General features: G+C 43.7%; 1 pseudogene; it reads right to left on the bottom strand.

Annotated features, from left to right (window-relative positions):
- Positions 1–3,814: 3,814 nt before the first annotated feature.
- On the bottom strand, positions 3,815–5,776 carry LOC127684906 (60S ribosomal protein L10-like; annotated as a pseudogene).
- Between the last annotated feature and the right edge of the window lie 6,934 nt (positions 5,777–12,710).

Raw genomic sequence — 12,710 nt, 5'->3', positions numbered from 1 at the left:
TTCACAGTCATGGCAGGAATTGGGACACAACACTGGAGGTGCACCATCTGTGGCCCAGGGCATGCCCTCAGAGACTCAGCACGTCTTTGTTGATGGGCATGTCAGGTAGACAGTTGTTGATGGGTGTGTCAGGTAGACAGAAGAGCAATCTCCTGGATTTCGTGTGAGTAGAGAAGGTGTGTGAGTCCCTGAGAGTTCTCACAACAAAAGGAGTTGTTTAAGTTACTGAACTGAGATTGTAAATTCATTTTTCAAAGCATAGCATATTCTGAAATCTTAACAACTTCCTGATAGACTCCAAGGTTGAGAATTACACTGACCAAAAAAAGGTATCTTCATGATACCTTCAGTCATTCAAACCAGGTCTTCCTATTCTTGTTTTCCTCTTAAATCTAGAACACATTGAACTAGTCCAGTTGGATATTTGAAACCATGGAATCTCAAAATACTGAAGTATCATGGAATTTTTTTTTAAAAAGGGTTCTTAAAGGGGTTCTATGAAACTCAGAGTTTTTTTTGTTGTTGTTGTTGTTTATTTTTCCCTAAAAGGGATGTTAAATCTTAGAGTGGCTAGGATCATAAATGGAAAAAAAACCAGCTCAACACTTCTGTTTTCTTCCACTCTTAAAGAAACAGCCACCCATGTTCCGTTCACTCTTCCGCAGTGCTTGAGACAGGGCTGGTGAAATCGCAGGGTTCTCTTTTCTAGAGTAAACAGCAAGATTGAAATCATGTCAGCACCGTTTACCAATTTCATTTTTAATTGACTAGCGTGCCATTTATCACTGAAGGGGAAATGAGTAAATGGAGGTTTGCTTTGGGCTTCGGAACCTTCATTATTACCTTGTGCCTTTCTTTATATCATTTCCCACCAGCCACCTGAGATGTAGTTATTTATTAGCATAATGTGGTTACAGATCTATCTGCAGGGCTTAACAATGGAAATTGAAACTCTGTGATGATTTAGTTGAAAGTTACCCGGGCATTCATAAAGCTGTCAGGATTACAAGCGAAACCACATTAAGAAAATGCTTGCACTAGTTGCTATTAAATGGATATTCAAACGTCGTCAGTGCCATTTATCCACAGCAAGCTTCTCTAATTTATAAACTCCTGGTCGAGAGAATGTAGGATCAAAGGAAAGTAGGTCATAAGAATGACATGAAGGAGAGTAACCACATGCTTTAAAATGGAAATCAGGATATGGAACACAAGAATTTCCCTGAATTGTTAATTTACTAACTAAATGGTGTCCCCAGTTAGTAAATCATATTATAGAAAAAAATTAAAAATAAAGGGGAAAAACACAAAAAGTTATTCAACAAATATTTACTATATGCTATTTTTATGTCAGGCATGGTGCTAGTGGTCTCTGGGGTACAGATCTCACAAAGTAAATTCCTGGAGATGGAATTCCAGCACTTTGTCAACAGTTTATCAAGTAGTTTCTACACACCGAGAATGGGCTCAGCTGCTTCATAGGCACACACATCTGTGATTGCAAGCACTTGGAACTCAAATGGTTCGGAGCTCTGTCCCTGGGTCTTTCTGGGAGTGCTCAGGTGTCTTCCAGAGTCTCTCAACTCTTCCTGGCTGTGGTCTGTGTTTGAGCTAGCTCTGCTTGAGTTCTGTGGACTGGAGTCTCAATGTGAAGAAGCGGCCAATTTGGGCTGAACTTTTGCTGGGCATTTCCATTTGACACCTCTCCAACCACAGGCTCAAGTTAGTGGAATGTAACACTAGAGATCTGTCTGCGTTTGTTATTGATGTCCCTGGCGTCATCCATGTGATCTGGGGCTGGAAATACCATTGCTGTGAGCATGCTGGATCATGGTGTTCAGGTTGTTTGTTATTTTATTCTCCTATGACCATGGCCTCTGCCTGGAGTTGTGTCTTTCCCTGACATGCTGCTGGCTTCTGGTCTCTGGATACAATCTAAGGATGTCAGCTCTAGTGAGGGGAAGTGGCTTCTTTTCACTTACTGAGCACCCCTGAGGTTTGCATCCACTAGGCTGAGGTGTATATATGTGCATCTTTGTTTTCTTAATTGAACATATGCAATATGTTCTGATCATATTTTCCTTTCCCCCAACTCTTCATAGCCTTCCTACCTCTCCACCTACCTCTCCACAGCTTCCTACCTTCTTTCCATCTCAGAAAACAAACAGGCAAACAAAACAGAATTAAAAACAAAAAGAATAAAAGCACAAGAAACATAGACACACACACACACGCACACACACACACACACACACCATAAAATCACAAAGGGGCAGACTAAGCAAAATATCAGTAAACAAAAACTGCCCAAACAAAACAATCTGACACAAGAAGTCTTCAAAATAACAACAACAACAACAACACCATTGAGTTAGTTGTGTATTGGCCACCTAGGCTGAGTATGGGACCCACCCTGAAGTGTGGTTAATACACCCAATGAGGTTTCACTGGAGGAAACTAATTTTCACTTTGCAAACAGATGTCAATTAGAGATCGAACACAGATCATGCCTGAGGAACTTGGGGTTGGTGGGCTTGGCAATACAACCACTAGTCCAAAACTAAATAATATGAAGTTCAAGGCAGAGCAGCCAGCCAGTCAGTGGTTTACATCAGTGAATGCAAAGATGAAAACCCATCACAGAGGCAAAAAGCAAAGGCTCACACAGCTCATAGAGGGAAATGAGGCTGAAGTCTGGGTACAGTAATTGGAAACATGGGGTTCTATGGCAAAGATAAGTTAACTTTCAAAGAACTGAATGATCTATACCCAGGTCTTCAGAATGGAGAGTTACAGGATACTTATGTTGTACCATTCAAGACACAAATATCAAAGTTCTCTGACACAGTGTGCTTGGTACTTGTGATCCAGGATGAATCAGTGAGGTCTTTCAGCACTGCTAGTTTCAGAATGTGGCAGAAAGATACAACCTGGAAGGCAAATCCAGATACCTCCTCTTATACATACCTCTTATACATACCATGTGAACAAAGTATTTTATATATATATATATATATATATATATATATATATATATATATATATATATATATATATATATATAGTTGTTTGTTTGTTTGTTTTTTGGATTTGGGTTTTTCGAGACAGGGTTTCTCTGTATAGCCCTGGCTGTCCTGGAACTCACTCTGCAGACCAGGCTGGCCTCTAACTCAGAAATCTGCCTGCCTCTGCCTCCCAGAGTGCTGGGATTACAGGCGTGCGCCACCACCGCCCGGCTGTATTTATATTTTTAAATGGGAAAGAAAAAAAACCCAAAATAATAACATGTGAGCTCCAAATTTCAATATTTGCAAATGAAATATGATGGGAATACCACTAAGCTTCTTCACACGTGTGTTATTTTCCCTGGCTGCCTTGGGGTTGCAGCAGGAATACTGACCTGGGGACAAAGACTACATAAGTCACACACATGAGCAAACTCAGAGTCTACATGCACCTGGGACAAGAGAGGAGTTACACAGAAGTCTAAGACTTACACAGAACATGGAGGTAAAGATGACGTATTTCTGGAACAGAGTGGAAGGCTGTGAAGGAGGGACAGTTCACACTCTTCTGATGCTCCCTGGAACAAAAAGTATTAGCCATGTCAGAGACTTGAGAATCATATTTCTTAATTTCTGTCACTTATACCAGAAGCCAGAAGGGACAAGATAAAGACATGAACACTCTATAGGATACTTACTTCATAAGTAGTGCTAACAATATTTCAGCTTGTTCTTTTTTTTCCAGACTTGATGGGAGATTTATTATTGACCATGATTTGGTAGGGTATAGGAGAGTACTGGGGAAGCCTTCAGGAATGCAGGACTCTCCACTTGTCCAGAGGACTACCATTGGGGATGTATTTGACACCACAGCTATCAGGAATGAGCTGCTTCTCAGCAACTATGTCTTCAAATTCATCTGCATTAAACTTGGTGAAGCCCCACTTCTTTGAGATGTGGATCTTCTGGCAGCCAGGGAACTTGAATTAGGCTCTGTGCAGAGCCTCAATCACATGTTCCTTATTCTGCAACTTGGTGCGCATGGACTTGGTGACCTGGCTAATGTGAACCTTGGCCTTTGTGCCCTGGGGCTTCCCAAAGGCACCACACAGAGCTGTCAGGAGCCTGTCAGCCCCCAGCGCAGGACAACATCTTGTTGATACGGATGACGTGGAAAGGGTGGAGCCTCACTCGGAAATGAAAGTCATCCTTGCCACAACTCTTTACCATGTATCTGTTGGCACAAATACAGGCAGCCTCCAGTGCTTCAGAAGAGAGTTGTTCATAGTCAGCTGACACCATGTGGCCACAAAGTGGGAATTCATCTTTCGCTTTCTTCCATCCCAAGTCAAAGATGTGGATCTTGGCATCAGGGCAACCACGGCAGAAATGAGACTTTGGGTATGGCTTGTTCTAACAATACTGGTAACATAGGGTCAGGCCGTGGCCTATGATGACAATAGGATCGTCGGGGGCGCACTAGAGGAAAGGGGCTTCTGCTTGTTCTTAATTCACGTTTTCATATCTAAGTATATGCAAGTCTTATATATGTATATATAAGGATAACAGCATTATTGAGTACTGTTTGGTCACGAAATCCCACACAAGATGGAGTTGAAGAGTAAGGACTATTTATTGGTCAACTGCAGGGAGTTAAGGAGTAAATCATCTTTGTTAATCATCTGCAAGGCCTGTGGTTTGGAGCAGCTCATGGAGTGGAGGGTTCTGGGGGGGCGGTCTATGAGGTAGATTTCCTAGCACAGCCTGAGGAAAGGGCACACTCTGAGGGATTCCTTGCCCCTGAAACCTAGGTTGGGGAGGGGATTCTGATGCCAGTGAGAAAGGCTATACTATCCACCATGGCTGACCTCCTCCTCCCCCAATTTGGCTGAAGATCACTGAGAAAGGCAACACATCCAGGGATTTTAAGCCTAGTCTTCCTCTTCTACCTTTGTCTTTGTCAGGTGAAGCTGCAAGGTCGTCCCCTGATTGACAAGAGGTCAGAGGGAAGGGGTGGAGTCCCGACTGACTCACTGAGTGGCTGGGAGCACAGAACGGGTTAGAATGGTTTGCTTTGTGTCCTCACACGGCCTGCTAGCAGCAGCCTTGCGACTTGAGATTTACTTAGCTTCCATGCTCTGGTGATTTTTAAATGAGAAGGAATAATAGCAGCTTTATCACATGGTTATTGTGGGGATTAAATAAATTAGTCTATAAAAACAATTTAGAATGTTTTTAACCTGGCTCACAGGTGGATACTTAATGTTTCCAATGATGATAATGATGGGCACAGTGATGCTGGTGATGGTAGTGATGGGCACGGTGATGCTGGTGATGGTAGTGATGGGCACAGTGATGCTGGTGATGGTAGTGATGGGCACAGTGATGCTAGTGATGGTAGTGATGCGCACAGTGATGCTGGTGATGGTAGTGATGTGCACAGTGATGCTGGTGATGGGAGTGATGGGCACGGTGATGCTGGTGATGGTAGTGATGGGCACAGTGATGCTAGTGATGGGAGTGATGGGCACGGTGATGCTGGTGATGGGAGTGATGGGCACGGTGATGCTGGTGATGAGAGTGATGGGCACAGTGATGCTGGTGATGGTAGTGATGGGCACGATAATGCTGGTGATGGTAGTGATGGGCACGGGGATGCTGGTGGTGGTAGTGATGGGCACAGTGATGCTAGTGATAGTAGTGATGGGCACGGTGATGCTGGTGATGGTAGTGATGGGCACGGTAATGCTGCTGATGGTAGTAATGGGCATGGTGATGCTGGTGATGGTAGTGATGGGCACAGTGATGCTGGTGATGGTAGTGATGGGCACGGTGATGCTGGTGATGGTAGTTATGGGCACAGTGATGCTAGTGATGGTAGTGATGGGCACAGTGATGCTAGTGATGGTAGTGATGGGCACAGTGATGCTGGTGATCGTAGTGATGGGCACGATAATGCTGGTGATGGGAGTGATGGGCACGGTGATGCTGGTGATGGTAGTGATGGGCACAGTGATGCTGGTGATGGTAGTGATGGGCACGGTGATGCTGGTGATGGTAGTGATGGGCACAGTGATGCTGGTGATGGTAGTGATGGGCACGGTGATGCTGGTGATGGTAGTGATGGGCACGGTGATGCTGGTGATGGTAGTGATGGGCACAGTGATGCTGGTGATGGTAGTGATGGGCACGGTGATGCTAGTGATGGTAGTGATGGGCACGGTGATGCTGGTGATGGTAGTGATGGGCACGGTGATGCTGGTGATGGGAGTGATGGGCACGGTGATGCTGGTGATGGTAGTGATGGGCACGGTGATGATGGTGATGGGAGTGATGGGCACGGTGATGCTGGTGATGGTAGTGATGGGCACGGTGATGCTGGTGATGGGAGTGATGGGCACGATGATGCTGGTGATGGTAGTGATGGGCACGGTGATGCTGGTGATGGTAGTGATGGGCACGGTGATGCTGGTGATGGTAGTGATGGGCACGGTGATGCTGGTGATGGTAGTGATGGGCACGGTGATGCTGGTGATGGGAGTGATGGGCACGGTGATGCTAGTGATGGTAGTGATGGGCACGGTGATGCTGGTGATGTGAGTGATGGGCACGGTGATGCTGGTGATGGTAGTGATGGACATGGTGATGCTGGTGATGGGAGTGATGGGCACGGTGATGCTGGTGATGGTAGTAATGGGCATGGTGCTGCTGCTGCTGAGGATGATGGTTTTTGACTTTTCTTCTTTAGCAATACCTGAGTCAACTGAACACTAGTTAAAAGGATTTACTTGTTTCACCTTTCCCCCACTCCTAGGTCCTTTTCAGTTTTCCCCATATTTCCATTATCTACTCTTTTCCTCCTCTGCTTTATTGATCTTGTTTATAATGACCTAGCATATGCGCCCAGGCACCGGTTTATTATCAATGTGAGCAACAGGGGGTGATTCAACACTCTACTGCAAACCACTGGCATCTTGACTTCTAACTTAGAGCACCTGTTTTCCCTCTGCCACAGAAGCAGTGGCCACCCCATGCTTGTCAGTCTGAATTGAATTCTGTTCTTGTTCTGACAGTGATGAAGGCCCGTTCTCAAAAAATGTATTGCTGCCTTATATTAGCCTTGAGCTTGAGGGCTGGACAGGAAGGCATCCACTTATTTAGGTTTAACTACTTGGCACCTTTCATCTGACTGTTTGCCCTAGAAAACAGTTCTAAGTCTCCAGCCTGCTGGATGTAAGGTGTGTGTTATGATTCTTTAGGAAGATTGATTCTTATCCACAGTTTCCAGGGAGTCTTCTACCCTTTTTAGCCTCCTTATCTGCCGCCAGCTAATTTGTTATTGACTCAGCGTCCTCCTCCTCCCTGCGCTTGGCTGTTCACCTTCATTTCAGAGATGCCTACAAAGGGCTGACCTGGGACTGGAGAGAGGGTGGATGTTTCGGTTATCAATTCCTGTACAATAAATGACCCTCCACGTAGCTGCCTGAAACAACAAGCATCTATTATCTGGGTCGCCATGGACCAAGAGAGTGGAAGTGAGATCACTGGGTTAGAGGACTCACAATCTCAGAATGCAGCAGATAAGATGTCACCCAGGAATGCAGTCACCTGAGAGGCAGAAGACACAGTCCAATATCACCTTGGATGCTGGCTGGGTCAAGGCTTCAGTCTTTTACATTGGTGCTTCTCTACAGGCTAGTCACAATAAGCAGGTAGCTTCCTTCCCATGAATAGAGGCCCATGAAAATGGAAGGCACCATTTTATAACACAGTACAGAAGAGGGACACCTGTGTGCTGTGCCTTTTCAGCTTACCAGGTCCATGTGGGAAGAGATGAGACTGATCCCGGATAACAGAACGTGGGCACTGAGGACCACAGTGGAGGCTGAGCATTGTGGTCTGCCCTTTGCTCTCTAATTCCCCATCAGTCTCACAGGCAGAACACTTGTCCAAGGTCTCAGAACTTCTCAACATCAAAAACATTTCCTTGTATTAAAGCAGGCCCAGGAGATGATGAGGCTCCTCAGGTGTCCTTTCACAAAGGTAGCTCAATGCAGCTCAGGAACAGCACGGCCTCACCTGTGAAATGAGAAATCCACTTCTCCATCTGCTGCTGCACCCAGTGGACAGTGCAGGAAATACAGAGTAACCACTGTGGATGTGCCTGTCCATGAAGAAGTGAGGGGAGGCAAGAAGGCATTGATGCTTCAGAAGCAGCAATCTTCACTTCCGGTTACACATTAAAACATTCCTTGCCTGAGTATAGAAGTCTAGAAATAATTTTTCCTGGTCTGGGCTAGAGGTTCTGGCTTTCTTTCTGAGTCATGTCTCTCTCTCTCTCTCTCTCTCTCTCTCTCTCTCTCTCTCTCTCTCTGTGTGTGTGTGTGTGTGTGCGCACATGCTTGCAGGTGTCCAGGTGCGCAGGTGCGTGAAGGTGACAGGTGGGTATGTGTGTAGGTGAGGGATGGGCAGGTGCCCAGATGTGTGCAGGCACCTTTCTTAAGTTGGTGTGTTCCTCTGGAGAACCATGATGAACAGGAAACACACCTTAGTTTTTCTCAGTCCACTATTATACTAAGTGTACATAGTTTTTGCTTTGTTTTGTTTGTGAGGCAAGTGTTTGTGCTATTCTAGGCTGAACTGGATCTCACCTTGTAGTCCAGGCTAGCCTCTAACTCCAGCTGCTAACTCAGCCTCCTGAGTGCTGGGGATCCCCTGTGCAAAGCCATCTGGACCTGGGGATTGTTCTGATCGCCTTAAAGATTTATTTTTTCTTTTTTTTTATTCGATATATTTTTTATTTACATTTCAAATGATTTCCTATTTCCTTGATCCCTCTCCCCGCAAGTCCCATAAGCCCTCTTCCCTCCCTGTCCCCTCATCCACCCCTTCCTACTTCCCTGTTCTGGTATTCCCCTACACTGTTGCACTGAGCCTTTCCAGAACCAGGGACACTCCTTCCTTCTTTTTAGACATCATTTGATATGTAGATTGTATCTTGGGTATTCTAAGCTTCTAGGCTAATATCCACTTATCAGTGAGTGCATACCATGAGTGTTCTTTTGAGACTCACTTAGGGTTACCTCACTTAGGATGATGTTCTCTAGCTCCATCCATTTGTCTAAGAATTTCATGAATTCATTGTTTCTAATGGTTGAATAGTACTCCATTGTGTATATATACCACATTTTTTGTATCCATTCCTCCGTTGAGGGACATCCATGTTCCCCCTGTATTTCTTTAAGAGATTTATTTATGTCCTTTTTGTGTTCTTCTAACAGCATCATGACCAGTGATTTTAAATCCAAATCTTGTTTTTCTGGTGTGTTGGGGGTATCCAGGACTTGTTGTTGTTGGAGAATTGGGTTCAGATGCTGGCATATTGCCTGATTTCTGTTAGTAACATTCCTACATTTGCCTTTTGGCATCTGGTTATCGCTGTTGTTAGTTGGTCTTGTTGTCACTGGCTGGTGTTTGAACTTCCTGTGATCCTGTAAGGCTATTTCCGTACCACTGGATGACTGGGTTTCCACTGGCACAGATTGCTGATGTGCTGCCTTCCTCTTGGGTGCCCTTGGAGCCCTGGTGTGTCTTGCCCCAAGGAATGCTATACCCGGGTTGTCTCTGTGAACCTGGTGCTGCCCATCTGCTCCGACAAGGAGCGAGGGTGGCAGATGCTGCGGGGACCTTTTCCAAGTGCTGATCACTCTGTAGGGCAAATGACCCCTGACAGGGTTGGCACACCGATAGCCCCGCAGAGTTTCTCAGGCCCTGGGTGCAGGCAAAAGTCTGACAGGCTGAGACCCAAGCGATGTTAGCCTTGGGTTATGTCTGCTTACCTGGCTTAGATCTCTCTGGGGTCTGGGAGCCAAGATGGTAGAGTACTCCTCTGCCTTAAAGACTTATTATATGTTATTAATAATTATATGTTTTTCTTAAGTTTATTGATAAGTTATGACCTGTAATATGACTTCTCTTGCTGAATATTTTATGTGTTTTATAAACAACTTGTATTATCCTGTGATTGTGTCTTCTATATGTATGAATTAGGCCAAATTAATAGATGATTTTGGTCATGTCTATATTTTCTTGTTTATTTTTGAGTATTTTTCTGTAAATTTTTGAAAGAAAACTGTGAAACTTCTAAATACACCTACAGAACCGGCCATTTCTCTTTCCCTTCTATTTCTTATGGTTTCATATAGACTGATGCTATGCTCTTATAGATGAGTACCCAGGTAGGATGCAACTGATCAGACCCAAGATGTTAACTTAAGAACTGCACTGAGGGGAATCCAGGGCAGGCTTTTCTGTAGATAAGAGTGACTAATCTATAGTCAGTTACCAAGTACAGGGTACCCCATAACAGAGGCCTGATCATGAAGAGATAATTCTCTGTAGCTAATAGAGTTCTTCTAGTAAGTAGCTCTCCCAGAGACTGGGGAACAAGTCTGTGCCCTAGAAGAAATAAGAAGACCTAGGAAGGACATGACTGACCAAACCGAAGAAGTAAACTTATCTTGGAACTCTAGGCAAATAATCAGCAGTTTTGAATAATTACACTAATTTTCTTACCCATAAATCTTAATTTAGAACTAGTACCTCTCAGTGAGTTGACCCTTTCATCAAGATTTGGTATCTTTTTTTTTTTTTACCACTGTTATTTCCCCTGACACAAAGTTTACATGGTTTGATATTAATAGCTACTGAAGTTTATTTTTATTTCCTCTAGCTTTCTTTGGTTTAGTGTTTTCAAGGTCTAGCAACATGAATCAAAAGACTGACATTGTTTTATTTTAAAACATTGTACTATCAGAACAAAGTTTAACGACTATGGTATCGACTGCCTGCTGTATTAAGCAATCTTCTAAATGCTGTGTTCTTCAAGAACTCTAACCACTATGATTAATCTCTATTTCTAATAGTTAATAGAGGCAGCAACTAAAATGATACATTTGTAGTCTAAAATCACACTGCAACTAAATAGTAGACTCAGAATGCAAAATTTAGTCTGATTCCAAAATTCAGGTCTTAACCATTAGATTATTCTAATTGCTTTTGCTTTTGGGGCTTGGAACTGGCTGAGAGCTTTTCCTTTGCAAAGGGCCTGTTAGTAAATAGATTGGGTATACAGGTTGCAGTATTTCTCTGATAACAGTGACACTTTCCCTATTACATAGAAGCTCTTGTAACATGATGTCTAACAACTCTGTGTTCTAGTAAGTGTCACTTAGAGAACAGGTGGTGAGTTGGGATGAGCTTTTGAGAGGCCATTTACCAATTCCTCTAAGGTTTAGGTGGATTCCTTAGTTTCTGTCTGTTGAGTTCTGTGTTTCTCACGCTATTTTGTGAGTTCATCCCAGGTCCTCATAGAGAGTAGTGAAGCTTAATTCATATTTCAGGTACTCATATGTACTTTGAATCAAGCACACATCCCCTCATTAAGAGCTTTTCCCCCTAAATATTTTTAGTGTATTTATATGTCTTTGCAATGTTATATAAGAAAGAAAAGGATAAGGTAGATTCAAAGCCAGTACAGGAACAGTGGGAACAGAAGGAGAGAACTGCAGAAGAGCATGACACTTCACTGCAGCCTGCCTGTGGGGTCTTGGACTACTGAAGATTATCCAGGACACATCTGCACACAACTCCAATGATCATGCCCCTGAAAGAGACATTTAGATCCTCCCATGTGCTTTCGATTTCAAGTGTCATAGGACTGAATCCTTAAAGAGAATTTCCTTGGAGGTACACTGAACAGGACACAGGATACCCTTGTTCTTGAGGTGTGTGCAAAGTGACCCAAAGTGTGGCTTTGTGGAACTTATTCCTACTGTCTACTTCTAACCTTAGAATCCTCACAAAATGAGAGGGTGCTCTTCTATAAGGCACTCTGCAATTGTAAATTCACTTTTCAGCTCAGGTAGTGAAAACACTCAATATCACACACAAAAGATACCAATGACATATTCAAAGTACTTAAAAATAAATTTAACAGAGATTCTAAGACATATATGAAGAACATTCCAAATTGTTTTTGAGAATATAGAAAAATAGAAACAAGCATGATGAGAAGACAATGTTTCATTAAATTAATTGTTAGATACATCATAGTTATCCAAACATTGATGGTTTTGCTTTTTTGCTTCTTTGCTTGTTAGCTTTTAAAAGGAGATTATCTTGTGTTGGGCTTTCCAGGAGACTGGCTGAAAGAGAATTTATTTACAGGGCTTTGGGTTCCTAGTACTGTGGACTAGGGAAGGGGTGGTGAGCGGGGCCTGCAGAGCAATTGGAAGAGGCCTCCCCTGTGTTCCTGGGGCTGCCTTGGCACTAGCTCAGACCTTGAGCACTGCACTGAGCTGGGACAGAGGGGTGGCTTGTAGTTGCCCTGCATCCACAGTCAGTCATCAAATGCTGGCTACTTCTGGAAGGAGGTCTGATCAGGGGAGGTGCTTTTCTCCAGCCAAGTGTACATCTGCAGCAATATTCTGGCAGTACACCCAGCAGCTGGGGAATAACTGTTTGTTCTGGGGCTAAGGCCTGGGTGGCTCATTACAGCATTAGCCAGAGAGAGAAAACAGGATGCAATTTCTGTCTTTCTAGTTTGAAATAATATTAATAAAAAGTAATAGTGTATATTATACAGTTTTAACCCAGAAAAATAATGTGAGATTTTCCTTCAGATACTGTAATGCACTAGGGGGT

The sequence above is a fragment of the Apodemus sylvaticus genome, chromosome 5 (genome assembly GCF_947179515.1).
Source record: "Apodemus sylvaticus chromosome 5, mApoSyl1.1, whole genome shotgun sequence".
In the NCBI taxonomy this organism is placed as follows: Eukaryota; Metazoa; Chordata; class Mammalia; order Rodentia; family Muridae; genus Apodemus; species Apodemus sylvaticus.
Note: the sequence above shows the minus strand (reverse complement) of the source record. Positions and strands in the feature narration are given on the sequence as shown.